A 15,841-nucleotide genomic window follows, 5' to 3' on the forward strand; every position below is an offset into this window, starting at 1 on the left:
TGCCGGTGCTAATTTTGGCACCTTCTGTATAGCATATTATAAGAACATAAGAACATAAGAACATAAGCATTGCCTCTGCCGGGTCAGACCAGGGGTCCATCGTGCCCGGTAGTCCGCTCCCGCAGTGGCCCTCCAGGTCCATGACCTGAAAGTTTTCCCTACCTAACCTAAAATGTCCATACCCTATCCTCTATCCATACCCAAACCTCTATCTGTACCCTGTTATCCCCTTCGCTTCCAGGAAGTCATCCAGTCCCTTTTTGAACCCCAGAATTGTACTCTGTCTTATCACCTCTCCGGGAAGCGCGTTCCAGGTGTCTACCACCCGTTGAGTGAAGAAGAACTTCCTTGCATTCGTTATGAATCTGTCTCCTCTCGGTTTTTCTGAATGACCTCTTGTTTTAGTTGTCCCTGCTAGTCTAAAGAATCTGTCCCTCTCCACCTTCTCTATGCCTTTCATGATTTTATAAGTCTCTATCATGTCCCCTCTCAGTCTCCGTTTTTCCAGGGGTCCTTTTATAAAACTGCGATAACAATTGGCCTTAGAGCGCCCTTTTTGTCTCATTTATCAAAGTAACTTTTTTAGGACATAGTTCAAAGTATATGTCATAAGAACATAAGAATAGCCTTACTGGATCAGACCAAAGGTCCATCTAGCCCAGTATCCTGTCTTCACAAGTCACAAGTACCTACAAAAAAACAAATAGTAGTGACATTCCATGCCACTGATCCAGGGCAAGCAGTGGCTTCTTCCATATCTGCCTCAAAAGCAGTTTATGGACTTTTCCTCCAGGAACTTGTCCAAACCTTTTTTTTTAAACCAGCTACATTAACTGCTCTTACTACATCCTCTGGCAACGTATTCCAGAGCTTAACTATTGTCTGAGTGAAAATATACTTCCTCTTCTTGGTTTTAAAAGTATTACTCTAGCTTCATCAAGTGTTTCCTAGTGTCCTAGGACAGAAACTTCACGGGCATTGATTGAAAATTTGCACATTAAGAGAGTGTCAGAAATGCTTCAGGAAAGAAACGAAACACCCAATAAGAAAAGAATTTAAGTGATCAAGCAGAAAAATAATGAAAAGAAGAAGCATAGCAACAACAATGGACAACAAGTTATAGCAACGCTCAAAGGATGACAACAGCATGATTCAACGATTTATATGCACAAACATGAGAACCAAAGAAAATGCTGAGGCTGTAATTGCCAGAGGGAAGTGAGATAATAAAGTACCTTTCTCCCAGGGGTGTTTCACATTCATGCAGGGGCTGCAATCCTTGCCTGTCTCAGCAATGCCACCCAACCAAGCTTAAGATTATAGTTATTTTTTTAAGTCAAGGAAATTTTATTATTTCACAGACTACACAAAACAAATCTTTAAAGAACCATAATAATAGCAATAATTACAAAAATAAAACTCCAAAACCTGCATGAAATATGTTAAACAGGAACTTATGGATAAACAAGATCGGTTACGAAGATATTGTACAAGAGAAAACCATTTTGTAACATATAAGGACGATAACTTTTTTTCTTTGCTAAATATAATTTAGTCCTATAAGTATTACATACAGTATTCTACCAATTTGTATAGGTAACAAAATGTAAAGTTTTCCAATATCTTAAAACTTTTTTAACTCCTATAGTCAATAGGGTATCAAGCAAATAATCATTTTTTGAAAGTGTAGTCTGAAAACATAAGGATTTTAAAATTATAAATTTGAAGCAAATAGGCATATATAAATAGAAAATAATACACATTGTAATCCAAACTTGCTTCCAGAACTTATTTAAACATGTACATTCAAATAAAAAATGTTTAAGAATTCCAATCTACTCATGGCAGGAGATTATAATTATTGGTAAAAATAGACAGAGTGTTGGAGCAGCAATAGGGATTGGAAATGCAAAACAAAAGAAATTATTATTAGTGTGGAGACATAGAGAGCAATTTTCAAAGCCATTTTGAAATCGATTTATCCAATTAAAGTGACCTGAGCATTGTTTTTCCTCACTGCAGCTCAAAGGTCCTCAGCATGCATTCTTATAATCAAGTACTGGCAGCTAAAAGCCTGATATGAATTTTCAATTGTTATAGTTTTCATATATATATATACTGTATACACATATTATAAATCCAATAAAATTATGTGCACTGAAAACCTTTCAGGGCGTTTCCTTTTGAAAATTAGCTTGCAGATCCAGTATTGATGAGCCTGCAAGATCTCTACAGAGTTTTGCTACTGCCCTTCCTGGAAGGTGCCTCCAAAGGACTGTTTTGATGGTGAGCGGAAGATAAGACACACAGGTTGCATTTTCAATTCTACATGCATTATTCCTTCAAAATGTAGTCCTGGAACACTTAGGGCCAAATTCTATAAACAGCAACTAAAGTTAGGCGTCTCTTAGGTGTCTAACTTACCCCCCTCCCCCCTTTTTAAGAAGCCAATTTTGCCAATTAACCCCGCCCTCCTTTTATGAAGCTGCATTAGGGGTTTTTAATTGCCGGCCGTGGCAGTAAAAGTTCTGAGGCTCATAGAATTCCTATGAGCGTTGGAGCTTTTCTGCTGTGGCCTGATATAAAATCCCCTAATGCAGCTTCATAAAAGGAGTTAGGGGTTAATTGGCAAAATACCCTTAATAATCTCAATAATTGAAAAAAAAAAATTTAATTGGGAGATAGGCACCTATCCGATTCTATAAAAGATAGGTGCCTATCGCATGGCACTTAGAGGCACCCAATGGCTAAGTAGGTATATCTATGGCTGGAGCATGACAGGCACCATTAAGCATGATTCTCCAAAAACTTAGCAACTGAAATGTAGGCCTTTAAAACCCTCACCTACATTTCCAGCGTGATTCTGTAAATGGTGCCTAAGCATGACTGACATGTGGCCGGCACCATTTTTCTAGGCACTGGCCGATTTGGGCACCGTTTACAGAATCCAGGCATTAGTATCCACAGCAAGGCCCAATGTCACATGTGTTCATTCTTTCACTCTGTAACATGGTCAAGTGAGCTCTGGTGAACAGTGCCCAAAATGCACTCCTTCAGGCGAAATTGGTGAAAGGCAATTCTTATTCAAGGAAATATATTTCTCTAGACAGAGAATGGGAAAAGTCAGTCTTAAAAAAAAATATATATATATATATATATATATATATATCCTAATGACAGAACACTATAAAAAGCAGAAATGAAGACAATGAAAGAAAGGGGTACATTAATCTATATTAGGGGCATTCTTAAAACACAAAAATGTCCAAAAAACCATCTGCATTGGCACTTGGATGTTTTGCTCAGCAAACGTCCAAGTACCGGTTTTAGAAAGAAAAACTTAGACATTTTGCAGGATGTTCGCCCCCCCCCCCCAAAAAAAAAATATCTGAATGAAACAGTACATAACTGTCCCTAGAACAGCAGCACCTGGTATGGGAAAGCCTAGTAGAACTTTTTACAGGTGTCAAGTAGTCAGATGGGTAGGCTAGTGAGCCATAGAGAGGAGGACCCAGGCCCATAAGCTACATTTATGGTGGAAAGTATGAGCCCCCCAAAATCCTACTACACTGCCATATATGTGCAACCTATAGCTATAAGAGCTATTGAGGTAGTAGATAGGTAGGTAGAGTAGGTTTTGGAGGGGGTTATGGTGAGATATACATCTAATGCACTTTATGTGAAGTTCACAGCAGTGCCCCATTGCTCTGTTGCTATGTCTATGTGGCCAGTCCATTATCATGGTGGCTCTTTCCACATCTAAATGGTGCCAATCGGAATGTTTCTAACTTGGACATTTTTGTAGTCAAAAATAGCAAACCAGGATGGACATCTTGGCGGTCTAGATATTCTGGCGGCCAAGACATCCAAATGGGCGATAAAAAAAAAAAAAAAAAATATATATATATATATATATTTGGACGTCCCTTTTGAAAATGGATGTTCTCCACCTCTGACTTTAGATGTTTTGCGGTAAACATCCAAATTCAGACAAAGCCTGCTATTAAAAATGGCTCTTCATGTGTTTGTCTTTCACCTCTCTCCCGTTTTCCCTTCTCTTTCATTTTGCCATGCCTTCTATCCGTTTTCCTTTCCTGTTTCTTTCATGTCTTTGTCTTTTCCTTCCTCTTTACATCCATTTCCAATTTATTCTGTCTCTTGTAGTCTTGCTGCTTCTCTTCTCATTCATCTTCTTCCTGTCTGTCAAATGTTTCTGTTCTGCATGTGTATCAGTCTGCAAGGGCTAGGCTTCCCATGGTCTGGGGATCACATTGAGTCTTTTAAGATCTTCAGGAACTATCACACTGCCACTGGATCAGCTTATCTGTTTGACTTGGGATAAGGTGAAGTTTGTGGGGAGTCTGTTCCTTACTTTTCCAAAGCAGGAGGTTAAAAAAAAATCTCAGATAGTGTTTTCATTTGCTAATGAGTTGGACCAATTTCCAGAGCTTAGCTGCTGCTTGACTCATCGATGAGTATCTTAAACAAGCTAGTGCTGGACCTTTGGCTTGAACCAGACTTAAGCCTGTCTTGACTTGCCCAGCAGCATTCAGTCACATATGTGAAAAGCATAATTTTGGTAAATTCATGTACCACTTTTTAAAAAAAAATTTAGCTCATGTATTCATAGAACCAGTTCTGTATAACACATCGATATACACTGGCATTTATAGCTGCTATAAAACATGTACGTGACTTTTTGAGACTTCTTGCATTGGTAATGGCTGGAGGAGAGCTGGTTGTGTGTTGTCGGACAATCAGATCACAAAAGGACAGCGAGGAACTACAGAGAGACTTGAGCCATTTGGAGAGATGGGCAGAGAAATGGCAGATGAAATTTAATGTGGAAAAGTACAAAGTGATGCATTTGGGCAGAAAGAACAAGGAGCATGAGTACACCATGTCAGGTGCAACTCTGAGTAAGAGTGAGCGAGAAAAGGACCTGGGGGTACTGATAGATAGGACCCTGAAACCATCAGTACAATGTGCAGCGGCGGCAAAGAAGGCAAATAGAATGTTGGGCATGATAAAGAAGGGAATCACGAGTAGATCGGAGGGTGTTATAATGCCGCTTTATAGAGCATTGGTCAGGCCACACTTGGAATACTGTGTCCAACACTGGTCTCCCTATCTAAAGAAGGATATAAAACTGCTCGAGAGGGTGCAGAGACGAGCAACAAAGCTGGTAAAAGGTATGGAGAACTTGAGCTACGAAGAACGGCTTGGAAAATTGGGACTGTTCTCCCTTGAGAAGAGGAGACTGCGAGGGGATATGATTGAGACTTTTAAAATAATAAAAGGAATTGACAAGATAGAGCAGGACAAAAAGTTATTTACGATGTCAAATGTGACTAGGACAAGAGGTCATGGACTGAAACTGAAGGGTGATAAGCCCAGGACAAATGCCAGGAAGTTCTGCTTCACACAGCGGGTGGTGGACACCTGGAACGCTCTCCCGGTGGAGATTGCTGCGGAATCCACCATTCAAGGATTTAAGGGCTAGTTAGATGCACATCTCCTCGGAAAACAAATAGAGGGATACTGGTGACTAAGTTTTCGCCAGGTCGCACCTGGCTGGGCCTCCGCGTGAGCGGATAACCGGACTTGATGGACCCAGGGTCTGATCCGGTGATGGCAGTTCTTATGTTATGTTGCCTGATTATCAAATCTGCCCGCATAAGTGTGTCATTGCCCATGTTTCCTGTGCACTATTATCTCTGTTTACCACCTTGTGCAAATGTGTTCCCTGCCCCATTTCCAACCCACAAGATAGAATGCTAGTGTGGGAATATTTGGGTGTTGGTGGTAAAAACTAAATCAAGACTGACCTGAAATAACGGGCTATGCAGGCATACTGCATGAGAGGGCAGCCAACAGGATGCATTCCCATCAGAGTATATTGTATATAGACTCAGGAACCAGCTCCTAGACCTCACAAATGAACAGTGTCTCACCAGATTCTACTTCAGTAAGGCTGACATTCATCTCTCTTTAGCTCTACCACACAGAGAGAGCAATACCTAAAAGATACCTTAGCTCTAATCTTTTTTGCCACTGGCAATATCAAGTGTATACCAGCTGTCTCTGTGGGCTGCACCTAATCTGGTGAACACCCAGTTCCTCATGGCCTTTCTCACCAACATCTCTGACTATATATCCTTCCCTCACATTGTGAAGCAGAATTATCAAACAATGACTCAGTTCTCTGAAATGAACCAGCTCCCATTTGTCCTGGGGCTCACAGACTGCACACATATACTCATTAGGCCCCTAAGAGGGAAGGAGACCTTCTCTTCAACTGCCAACTCTAGACTCCGTCACTTCTGCCTTGCTGCACCATATGCTTGGAACAAGCTGCCTGAATCCCTATGGCGGGCTCTGTCTCTGGCAGTGTTCAAGGCCCGTTTGAGAGTGCTTTTGACTCCTAACTCCTCTCACCTTGTGTTCTGAATCCCCTATCCTCTATGTCATGTCTGCTTGTCCAAGTTGGATAGTAAGCTCTTCCAAGCAGGGACCGTCTATAAATGTCAAAATGTACAGCACTACGTACACCTTTCAGCGCTATATAGTAACATAGTAAATGATGGCAGATAAAGACCTGAATGGTCTATCTAGTCTTCCCAAACATACACTCTCTATAATTTAATGATTTAATTCAAATTGTTCTTTTTCTTAGATATTTCTGAGCCAGAAACCCAGAGCTCTGCCAGGTATTGTGCATCTACTGAAGTCTCCGTAGAAGCTTACTCCAGCTCATCTAAACCATTCCAGCCCATCCTCAACTGAATGGCCATATATGTAACACAGACCATGCACGTCTGCCCAGTACTGGCCTTAGTTCTTCAATATAAACCATTATTTTTGATTAGAGATCTTCGGTGTTCATTTCACACCATTTTGAACAAGTACAAACGATGTAACTGTTAACATCCTTCAAAGTAGTCTCCCAGGTAGTCCACAGTTCATTGCCATTGACGGGGAAGGCAGTGAATACCATCAATTGCATTTGGTTTGCTAATGTGTGCTACCTCTTGCCGAAATGCAGTTAAAATGACTTGTTTGTTAGCAAAGCACTTCCCACGGAATGGCTTTTTCTCTTTAGGAATCAAATGCAGCTGATGGTATTCACCATCTTCTACCAATCTCACTAATGTCACCCCTCTCCTTAAATCACTTCACTGGCTCCCTATCCGCCTTTGCATACAGTTCCTCCTATTGCTGCCCCTCAATATCTTTCCTCTTTTCTCTCTCCTTATACACTTCCCAGAGAACTCCATTCCTTGTATAAGTTGCTTTTAGCTGTACCCTTCTCCTCCACTGCCAATTCCAGACTTTGTTCCTTTCATCTAGCTTTTCCGGTTCATAGACAGTGGAGCGCAAGACGTCAGTGCGCTAACAATCCAGCGCCGACAATTCGGCGCAAGACAGAAGCGCGTGGGGGAAAAAGTAATTTTTAAAGAGCTCCGACGGGGGGGTTTGGGGTGGCAACCCCCCCCCACACTTTATTGATTAGTGTTTGCACTGCTGTTAGAGGGAGGTTCGGGGGGGGGTTGGAAACCTCCATTATAGGGAAAACGGAACTTTTTCTGATTTTTTTCAGGAAAAGTTCCGTTTTCTCTATAATGGGGGGGTTTCACCCCCCACACCCCACGCAACGGCAGCGCAAACACTAACCAATAAAATAGGGGGGTTGCCACCCCAAACCCCCAGTCAGAGCTCTTTAAAATTATTTTTTCCCCCGCGCGCTTCTGTCTTCTGCCGAATTGTCGGTGTGCTGGCGTCTGGCGCGTGATTATCCCGTCACCAGCTTTTCCCTATGCCTGGAATAAATTACCTGAGTTTTCCACCAAGCCCATTCCCTTCCCTTGTTTAAAAGCAGACTGAAAACCCACCTTTTTGATATAGCCTTCAATCCATAACCTTACTCCTCACTGCCCTCCAACCCAGCCAGCAGAGTAACCATTCCCCTTAACTTTATCCATTACATCCTGTAGAAGTGCGTAACTGAATTTGCACAGTTTCATGATGTTTTATCCAATTGGCAAATATCAAAACGTCAATGATATGAATCACTTAAACCATGCTAGTAGATGAAATCATATAGTTGTTCAGTCAGTCCAATATGGCTCCATGTTTTGCCAACCAATGGCTTCCTCAGGGATATTTTATAGATTCAAAAATGGCAGACTACATTTCACATCCATTCTACAGAACAATTTCTTTTTCAATTGTTTTTAAATGTACTTATGTCAGGAACTGTGGGGCAATATTGTTTCAGCAGCTGTTAGTATATTTATAAATAATGATTGCCACCAGCTAATTTAGACCCAGTCTTTATCCAGGCACTAGCATTGAATTTTCGGGTTGGCAGTGTTACCTAAAATTTGCGTTGGTACAGCCCATATTCAGTGCCATATCTGCATAGCTAACCAGTCAAAGATAGCACTGCTAGTTAAACAATCCTACTTGCTCAGTTAGCTAGGCAGGCACCAGCACTAAATATTGCTGATGCCAACATATCTCCCAGCTCCATCCTGTCCCTGCTCCAGACCACCCTGGCACTACCTGGACAATGCTCAGAGGAGATATTCAGCAGCACTGCCTGGTTAAGTGCCACGGAATATACCCTGCTGACCTGTTCAGAACAATTTAACCAGGCAATATTTGAAACTATGAAACTATATATATATAATAATGCAATATAGCGGCACATGTATTGGGAGCTTTAAGGCCTACAAAAAAATTATCTTTTTGGTTTAGAATTTTCTTAGATTAAAAATTTTATTTTGAGGAAAATCTACACCTCTCTGGACTGGTACCTAGGGAGGGATTCCTGGATGCAGCTTTTATATTTTACTTTTTAAAAATCTTATATTTTTATCTTCTCTTGTGATAATGGAGTTCTTTTCTTTTTTGTTTTTAATTCTTGTAAACTGCTTTGATGTTATAGCGAAGAGGGGTCTATAAATACAAATAAACATAAACATATGGAACTAAGAAAAATACCATGTCTTAAGAGTAAAAATTGAACCAATCAAAATTAAGGCCCCCTTTTACTATGGTTATTAGCATGGGTCGGCATGGTAACCACACCGAAGCCCTTTAAATCCCTATGAGCTTCAGTGCAGTTGCCACATGGCACTTGCTAACGCTGCTTAGTAAAAAAGGACCTAAAAGTCCAAATCACATGAGATTCTCATCAGGTCTAAACCAGAAATGGCAAGATATTATTGGATTTAGCATCTAAAAATTTGCAGACCATTATGCTCTTTGATCAAAATTTGTATGCCATATAATTTCACAGTTCAATTTATGGGGAGATATTATTTCCCAATAATAATTCCACCAATGTTCCTTTTAAAGTACAATTTGTGAAACACAACCTCTCTTTAACAGTGTTAATGTAACCAGGATTAAAAAGTTACTTGAGTGAGAAAAAACAGGGTTTGAAGGGGATTTTAAAAGGTTTTTAAAGTAAAGAAAGTCTGGAATGAAATATCTGTGTTTTTTTATTTTTGAGAAGTATGGTTTGTGTATTGTTTGTATTGGTGCAGTTTTGAGGTTTTCTGTTGCTGATCTCTTGCATAGGTCTGCTGTCCTCATGCAGAGATCAGCATCAGCTGCTTGAACATTCTAACTGTCAGATTTGACAGTTGGGAGGGTGACTTGGTTCTATGAGGAGGTGTTTTGGCTTGTGTGGCTCTTGTGAAGGTAATTATAGTTGATTTTATTGAATTTTGAATAAGAATTGTAAGTTGTGGTTGAAGTTGAGGTTTGGATTCATAGATTCTGGTAATTTCCAAGGTTGAAATATTTCTTTCTGGCGGATATGAAGAATTGTTTTATCTGTGAGACTATTGGGTGTTAGAAATAGTCTGTGAGATTTCTGTGTAATGTCATGAGGGAATTGGTGAAGAAAATTTGATAAACTGTTTTGGAAGATTTTTTTAATGTCTTCTGTAAAATTTATTGAGACTTTGGGTTTTATTTGTGTTTTGAGATATAGGAAATTTGAATGATTTTAGAAATAGAAAATTCTGGGGAGGGAAAAAGTATAGGGAACATTAATTATCTATTTTTTTCCTATCTTAGAAAGTATATTTAGGCAATTTGGGATTATTAGATTAGGTTTGTTTAAGTCAGAGTAGTAGGTTGGTTCCAGCAAGAGAGAGTCTGCTAGCAACAGCACGCCTACGTGGTACCCCTACATAGCAAGAACATAAAGCCTCAAATACCCAAATCTGAGGAAAAAGAAGAACTTTACAGAGGGGAAGTAAATTTGATATACAGCATTTGTTTATTAAATTTTATTTCTATATTCAATTTTGAATCCTTAGTGCTTCTTTATATTTATTTTATTATACATTTAATAACTATTTTTATTCCAAGATTATACCATATTATTATATAAGAACATAAGAAGTTGCCTCCGCTGAGGCAGACCATAGGTCCATCCTGCCCAGCGGTCCGCTCCTGCTGCGGCCCATCAGGCCCATTGCCTGAGTAGTGGTCTTTACCTATCTATACCCTTCAATCCCTTTTTCTTCTAGGAATCTATCCAAACCTTCTTTGAAACCATTTAATGTTTTCTTGTCTACAACAGCCTCTGGAAGCGCGTTCCATGTATCCACCACCCTCTGAGTGAAAAAGAACTTCCTAGAGTTTGTTCTAAACCTGTCCCCTTTCAATTTCTCCGAGTACCCCCTTGTACTTGTGGTGCCCCATAATTTGAAAAATCTGTCCCTGTCTACTTTTTCTATGCCCTTCAGGATCTTGAAGGTTTCTATCATGTCTCCTCTAAGTCTCCGCTTTTCCAGGGAGAAAAATCCCAACTGCTTCAATCTGTCGGTATATGGGAGATTTTCCATTCCCTTTATCAGTTTAGTTGCTCTTCTCTGTACTCCCTCAAGTACTGCCATGTCCTTCTTGAGGTACGGCGACCAGTACTGGACACAGTACTCCAGATGCGGCCGCACCATTGCACGATACAGCATCAATACTGTCCAGTACTGGTCGCCGTACCTCAAGAAGGACATGGTAGTACTTGAGGGAGTACAGAGAAGAGCAACTAAACTGATATTATTATTTTGTTTATGTAATTCACTCCTTTTCCTGGAGAAAGGTATCAGTTTAACCCTCGGTGTGCACGACTACTAAACAAATCTTATTTCAAGAGGGATACCTTTTACCTCAGTCTGAGAAGGAGGGGGTTACATTAAGTGATAACAAAAAGTAGGTAAACAACCTGTTGAGTTTTCTGCTCCAAATGATGCACTAAGAAACTTCTTCTCTTTACTGACTGACATCCCCTCCCAACATCAGTGCTCCCCCTCCTTAATATTTTCCCAAAGAGCCTACCATATCAGCCTCGGCGGGCCAGTAGGATAGGGTGGGCAAGTGGGATCCCCACTTGCACCTGCCCTTAGTTATGCCATACAAAATGGCTGCCAAGAAATCTAGCAGTAGTCATGGTACTCCCTCTAGAGGTAAGGTGACCATATATGGGAGCCTGACCTCTAGCAGTAGTACTGTGAAACTACTGATAGATTTCATGGCAGCCATTTTTTTCCCATGAAGTCAGTAGAAGCAGGAAGAAGTGGGAATCACTTCTGCCTGGCCTATCCCACTGTACCACCATGGCTGATATAGTAGGTTCTAGAAAGCAGGATTCTGGAGGGGAGGCACTGCTATTAGGGGGAGACATAAGGGGACACTGATATTGGGGGGTTGGGAATGGGCACTGTTGTCTGCACTGGGAGGTCAGGAGGGGGATCCGATGTCAACAGGCAAGTCAGGAGAAGAGTCTGATGTTGGCAAGGGGATTGGGGTGGGTGTCTGGTAAGGATATTCATAAATCCATTTATGCAGATCCTGGATGACATTTGTAAGTAAAGTCTCAGCTGAATATCGGCCAGGATCCGCACAAGTTTGGACAGCAGTCCAGTCAAACCTAGATATTCAATTCTGGTGCCCAGACATGGTCCAGGCTTGATTATCCAGTTCTAACTTAACTGGTGTAACCATGAGAAAAAATGCAGACTGCTGCCAGCTGAATATTGACTAGATTACTTTTGGTCCTGCCCTTGGAATGCTTCTAATCCTGTCTGCTATGAAACCTATAACTCTTGGCTGGACATCAAGAGAAAAGTAGACTCTCTGTTAACTGGAACTCAAGCAATCAACAACAAAAAAAAATCAAATGAAAATAAATACAATTTCAAGTGTAAATTTGGCATTCCACACTTGAGTATGCCCACGCTTTACCTACCACATGTCCAGTAGTTTGTCTGGAACAGTTTATGGTATGGCATAGTATGGGGGTTAGTATTAGGCCTAATTTTAATAGTAACTCTCAAGCAACCAGAAACTACATTTATCCAGCATCTATTAATCCCTTTGGATGCCGGCTAACTGAGAGGCTACTGTATTGCCTACCCTACATAACTTGGGGCTCCTCCCCATTGCTGCCCCTCACCCACTTTTTAGTTGGGCAGCCTGTGGGGATATTCAGCAGCACTCACCAGTTAACTGCTGTTGAATATCCCCACTTAGGTGGCAGGAAGTGATGTAAGGGGGCAAGAGAGGCTCCTGTCCACTTAAATTGCTTTGAATAATAGTCCCTTATGGAGTTAACTCTTAAGTTCACTGCATTAATCCTTTTCAGTATCAGTGAGGAAGATGAAAGAAGCACCAGTGACAGAAATGGTATTTAAAAGTGAAACAAATCTCAGTGAATCTGGAGGAAGAAATAGACCAAATCAATAATCTATACAGCAGCAGATCACCTGAACCATATACTCCACAGGATAGTGAAAGAACTCAAAAATGAAACTTCAGATCTATAACCCACTATTACAATCAGCTATGGTACCTAAACATTAGAGCCATTGTTTAAAAAGGATTTCAGGGTGATCCGGAAAACTACAGACTGGTGAACATGATGTCAGTGCCAAGGAAAATTGTATCAACTGTTACAAAATACTGAACACATAGACAGGCATCAATATGGATTTAGCCAAGGGAAGTCTTTCCTCATCAATCTGCTACATTTTCTGAAGGCATAAATAAACATGTAGATAAAGTTAAGCCAATTGATGTGGCATATCTAGTCCCTCATGAAAGAGTCCCCCAAAAATTAAAAAGCAATGGGATAAGAGGTAATGTTCTGTTGCAAATTGGAAACTGGTTAAAAGAAAACAGAGAGTAGGGCTGAAATGGCCAGTTCTCTCAATGGAACAGGGTAAAAAGTGGACTAGCGCTTTTCAACATATTTATAAATGATCTTGAAATGGGAATTAAAAGGTGTACAAAGTTGACCCAAAATTATTCAGAGTTACTAAATCACATGCAGACTGTGAGAAATTGCGGGAGGACCCTGTGAGAGTGGAATAATGCGTATCCAAATGGCAAATGAAATTTAGAGAACAATTCTGTAAAAGGAAGAGGCTAGTGAAGTACAACCAAACATCAAATAGAAAACCATTTCACACAGAAAATATAATATTGTACACAAGCCTAAAAGACATTTGGAGCATTGAGATAAAGCAGCAGATTTCTGCTACTCAATGGCCACGGATGTGGACTTGGAGGATGAGATGTACAGCGTCAGCATCTATGAGACAAACCTAGTTCTTTTTGTTACATAGAATTTTTTGGACCCCCAGTTCGTTTGCAAAAGTCGGATTGTTCAAAATCTAATAGATGCTGCCACTGTCATCTTGAAGTAGGGACACTGGATCATTTGTTGTTTTATTGTCCCTTGATACTCAATTTTAGGAAATTAATATGGGAACAAATTAATATGATACTGGAAACATCGATTCCATTGTTCTATGATGTTGTTAAATGTGGGACATTGTTGAAAGCTAAAAAATCCATTAGACAGTTATAAAAGCAGACTTCTTATAATTATGACAGGAGTTGCCATGCAAATGATCACCAAATAATAATAATAATAGTTTATTTTTATAATAATAAAAATAATAACAGTTTATATACCACAGGACCGTGAAGTTCTATGTGGTTTACAATGATTAAAAGATGTTACAGATTGAGTAGACTTAACAAAGTTAAGGGTTAGTGATTAACAGTTCTGGGGATCAGTAGTTGTGGACTATGACTGTATAGGTCAGATACCTAAATACTTTAGGTGTTTCCTAAATTCCCCATAAGTAGTATGCCTAAGCAGTTGTTCCAGATCTTTACCCCATAATCCTACTTGATGTGAGAAAAGATGTTAATGATGACTTTTAAATTTACATCCTCTAACCGGTGGGGAAACAAAATTCAGATGTGAGCTTCTTTTATGTTTGTTTGTTGTGAAAGAGAAAAGGTCAGTATATATATTTAGGGGCCAAACCATATAGTACCGTCATACCCGGGAGTTCTAGGCGGTTCACATCAATCAATCATTAAACATCCAGTACAAATAGATATTTAAAATTGAAATCATCTAAAATTTTGGCAAAGTTAAAAGCTTACAGTGGGAAGATACAAACAATTTAAAATGAGATAAAAATTCTAAGTAAGTAAATAAGATACATTAGGTTGCGAGTCTATTGAATAATTGAGTTTATCTGTTTTCTAAAATCAAGATAAGAGGAAGCTTCTAATTGGAAGAACTGGGACAGGCTAATTTTTTCCTTATGGTGAGAAACTTTGTGTCAATATTATAAATATGAAAAAATGAATTCGGAAATATTGGGACATAATCAAATATTTAAAACAGCATGGGGTCCATTAACGGAATTTGTTAAATCTGATTAATTGTATAAGATTTTAATTCCTATTTGTTTTTCACACACATCCAGGGAGGGTGGGAGGGAGGAGGGGGGAAATATATTTTATATTGTATTTTTTGATTGGATGTAAGTGTTGTTCATTGTATTATTTGTTTGTAAAATATTTGCACTTTGTATTTGAATTGAAAATCAATAAACATAGAAACATAGAAATAGACGGCAGATAAGGGCCACGGCCCATCTAGTCTGCCCACCCTAATGTCCCTCCCCTACCTTTGCCCTATGAATAGATCCCATGTGCCGATCCCATTTGGCCTTAAAACCAGGCACGCTGCTGGCCTCAATCACCTGCAGTGGAAGACTATTCCAGCGATCAACCACCCTTTCAGTGAAAAAAAATTTCCTGGTGTCACCTCGTAGTTTCCCGCCCCTGATTTTCCACGGATGCCCTCTTGTTGTCGTGGGACCCTTGAAAAAGAAGATATCTTCCTCCGCCTTGATGCGGCCCGTAAGATACTTGAACGTCTCGATCATGTCCCCCCTCTCTCTGCGCTCCTCGAGCGAGTATAGCTGTAATTTGTCAAGCCGTTCTTCGTATGGGAGATCCTTGAGTCCCGAGACCATCCGGGTGGCCATTCTCTGCATAAAGAATTACAAAAAAAGAAAGAAAATGTATTATTGTTATTAATAAAGAAAACCAGCAAAATCTTAAAAGGAGATAAAAGCCTCAGAGGAGTTTGGTGTAACAAATCTTCATATTAGTCTCTATAATCATAGGCTAAAAAAATTTCCTTCTCACCGTTATATTGTGCTTCCATATGATAAATCTCAAATAAAGAAAACAAAAACTTATGTTGCATTCAGTGCTCTTGCTTCATGAACATTCAAGTCCGATGGTGGCCAGCATTTCATATTAACTGCCTCAGGGATGTAAGTGTGAAGCAATAGTTAAAGTATTCATTTCAAGTAGTGCAATCAAGTGAAAAGAGAGAACAACTTAAATGAAACATTACTTAAGGCAAATACCTGAATATCATCAGTGGGATATTTGAAGATGCTGCTGTATTCTAGAAACTAGATAAAAGTGTTTCACAAGACAA

This window comes from Geotrypetes seraphini, chromosome 3, assembly GCF_902459505.1.
Source record: "Geotrypetes seraphini chromosome 3, aGeoSer1.1, whole genome shotgun sequence".
NCBI lineage: Eukaryota > Metazoa > Chordata > Amphibia > Gymnophiona > Dermophiidae > Geotrypetes > Geotrypetes seraphini.